Genomic DNA, 3366 nt, shown 5'->3' on the forward strand with positions numbered 1-3366 from the left:
AAAAAAAAAAAAAAAAAAAGTTAGAGTTTTTCAGTCTCTACACTGCTGGGAGAGGCGGGGGATGGGAGGCAGTAGAAAAGAGAAAACAGTTGGTTTGCCTCCAAAATTTTGCAAAGAGATGAATCTAAGTAAAAGTTATTCTGTTATTCTGGGTAATAATATGGTTCTTGAATAAAAACTAAAATTTTCAAAATAGAAAACGTTGCATCATAAAGATATTAAATCCAGTTGGCTTATTGGTTTCATTTAAATGCCAGAGATTCGTTACTGTAGAGGAAATGTCTTATAGTTCTTCTATCTAAACTTTGGTTGGGCTCTTAATTTTTTAAGAAGTAGAATAATTAAGACTCTTGATGAGTGTGACTTTGTAACTTGGAAGTACTATCCTCACTTTTCAAGATATTTAGGATTGCTTTAGAACAAACAAATATATGAATTAATTGATTATACCTTTATACACAAAACATGTAAGTACTTGTGTAAATGTATAGTCTGCTTGGTGATGTAAGGAAAGGCTGAGTGATGTTACACACCAGTTAGTAGATGGGTAGGATTGGATGAGAGCCCAAAAATGGCTCTTTATTGTCATTCTTTAGGATTACAACACAGTTTATGTATGTTTCACTTGGCCCTTTCCAATACAAATAAGGCCTGTGTATGTTCTCCTTATGTATTGCTAATGAAGAAATGAAAACTTAGAGATATCACATGACTATAGAAGACAGCTACTCAACAGAACTAAGGTTCTGTGTCTCCGAATGACATAGAAGTGACAGATATGCTGAATTTACTTTTAAAACTTTTTAAAACTCTAGAATACATCTTATACTTTGCGTATTAAATAGACCTGTCTTTTAAAACTTACTGCCATCTTGATTGATTTTATGCAAAGTTGGTTTTACACAACTCAAAGCCAACATTTACCTCTTCTTTTTTTTTTTTTAAATAAAGGGGAGTATCACTATGTTACTTGTACTGGCCTCAAATTCCTGACCTGGGTTCAAGTGATTTTTCCACCTTAGCCTCCTGAGTAGCTGGGACTACAAGCATGTGCCATCTTGCTTGGCTCTCTCTTATGTCTATACATTCATTTCAGTGGATAAGAATAAAAGTAGAGGTAGTGAAATAGCCTAAATGCAGCGGTCGAATAAATGAGTTGATAAATTTTTATAAATGATTACATCATTTTTTCTTTTCTCCCTCTATACATACAGCTTTGGAGTTTAACCCTTCTGCCAATCCAGAGGCAACCACAATATTCCAGAGGAACTCTCAAACAGATGGTGAGACAACATTGTTTTTTCTGCCAAGAAAAAGAGCAAAAACTCTTGTTTGATCAGGTTATAGAAAGTATTTAGAAAAAACTCATATTGGTTTAAATTTTTCACCTTTTCACATGTTCACTTGTCTTATTTTAACGTGTGATATACTTTCCTTTACTTGTTATCATGTTAGTGAAAACATGTAACCTTTTTGTTTATACATTTTGCCATCTTTTTATCAACACAATTAATGTGTCATGTGATGGAGGAGTCATGGATTTCTCTTTATTTATAATTCTCGGATTTATCTTTATTTATAATTCATGGATTTATCTTTATTTACAATCCCTTTTTCCTTGCTCCAAAGAGTACATTTTAAAGATGAATGGTAGAACTTAGGCTTCAGCTTGGTTTTCATTTAAACAAATTAAAAAACGTAGCTGTTTATCATCGGGGATTGAATCTGTGATTTGGGCCTCCTCTCACACAGTCCTCTGACCACATTCATTTACCACATCTAAGTTTATACTACTCAAAACTTTTAGGTTACTAACCTTTTCATTTGATGTAATGTCAATTTAAACATGCCCTACACCTGCTTATTTTCCTCAGTGTTATGTTAAATCCTCATTTATTTGCCAAAAAGCCATACACAGCCAAGTTTTCCAGTTGACTTAAACAGCAGGAATACAAATGCGGGTCCTATAATAATATGCGAAGTATTGCAGCACAGTAAAATATGAGGGTTTGTAAACCTTTGTTTTTATAGTTTGAGTAGACTTTGCCCATCTTGAGTCAGTTATTTCTGATTAGAATTTGTGTTCATTTTTTACATTACTATAAAGAGATACCTAAGCCTGGATAATTTATAACAAAAAGAGGTTTAATTGGCTCATAGATCTTCAGGCTGTACAAACATGGCTTCAACATCTGCTTCTGGTGAGGGCCTCAGCAAGCTTACAATCATGATAGAAGGCAAAGGGGAAGCAGGTGGTTCCACACTGTGAAAGAGGGAGAAGAGAGGGGAAGGGGGAAGGTACCACACTCTTTTGTTTTTTTTTTTGAAATGGTGTCTCGCTCTGTTGCCCAGACTGGAGTGCAATGGAGCGATCTCAGCTCACTACAACCTCCGCCTCCCAGGTTCAAGCAATTCTCTTGCCTCAGCCTCCTGAGTAGTTGGGACTATAGGCGGGCACCATAACACCTGGCTGATTTTTGTATTTTTGGTAGAGATGGGGTTTCACCATGGTGGCCAGGCTGATCTCAAACTCCTGACCTCAGATAATCTGTCTGCTTCAGCCTCCCAAAGTGCTGGGATTACAGGCTTGAGCCACTTCACCTGTCCAGTACCACGCTCTTTTAAACTACCATAATGAGAATTTGCTTATTACCATGGGAATGGGACCAAGCCATTCATAAGGAATCCCCCAAACACGTCCCACTAGGCCCTATCTCCAACATTAAGGGTCACATGTTAACATGAGATTTGGAGGGGGAACATATCCAAAACATATCAGAATTGTATTTCCCAGTTCCTTCCAGAGCCATTGGCTTCTCTCACCTAGAGAGCATGGAAGCAGTAAAAGAAAAGCTATTCCATGTCCCTCACTCTTCAGTGGTAGGAACTTTTACCTACAAGGTCCTTCCAGCATCAAAGGTAGAGGCAGTGTAGGAAACAAAGCATGGCCCAAATCCCGCTTGGGGCTTTTATCATTCGGGCTTTTTTTAGGAAAAACAAAAATATTTATTGTGCTGCAGACACCATGTCCAATTAAGTTTGTATACTCATTTTACAATTAAAATTTAGGCCAGGCTCTGTGGCTTATACCTGTAGTCCCAGCTCTTTGGGAGGCTGTGGTGGGTGGATCACAAGGTTAGGAGATCAAGACCATCCTGGCTAATGCAGTGTAACCTCCTCTCTGCTGAAAATACAAAAAAAATTAGCTAGGTATGGTGGCACGTGTCTGTAGTCCCAGCTAGTCAGGAGGCTAAGGCTGGAAAATCACTTGAACCCGGGAGGCAGAGGTTGCAGTGAGCTGAGATCCCGCCACTGCACTCCAGCCTAGGTGACAGAGTGAGACTCTGTCTCAAAAAAAAAAAAAAA

At 37.8% G+C, this 3366-nt stretch overlaps 1 pseudogene across 1 annotated transcript in view; it reads left to right on the forward strand.

The window, feature by feature from the left end:
* Positions 1-3366, forward strand: part of LOC105525931 — a 39096-nt pseudogene that overhangs the window by 8748 nt on the left and 26982 nt on the right. The window contains exon 3 of the transcript XR_001003996.1: positions 1215-1283. The product of XR_001003996.1 is annotated as an arf-GAP with GTPase, ANK repeat and PH domain-containing protein 5-like (transcript). The remainder of the gene's footprint in view (positions 1-1214; positions 1284-3366) is intronic.

This window comes from Colobus angolensis, unplaced genomic scaffold (genome assembly GCF_000951035.1).
Source record: "Colobus angolensis palliatus isolate OR3802 unplaced genomic scaffold, Cang.pa_1.0 Scaffold567, whole genome shotgun sequence".
NCBI classification, from domain to species: domain Eukaryota; kingdom Metazoa; phylum Chordata; class Mammalia; order Primates; family Cercopithecidae; genus Colobus; species Colobus angolensis.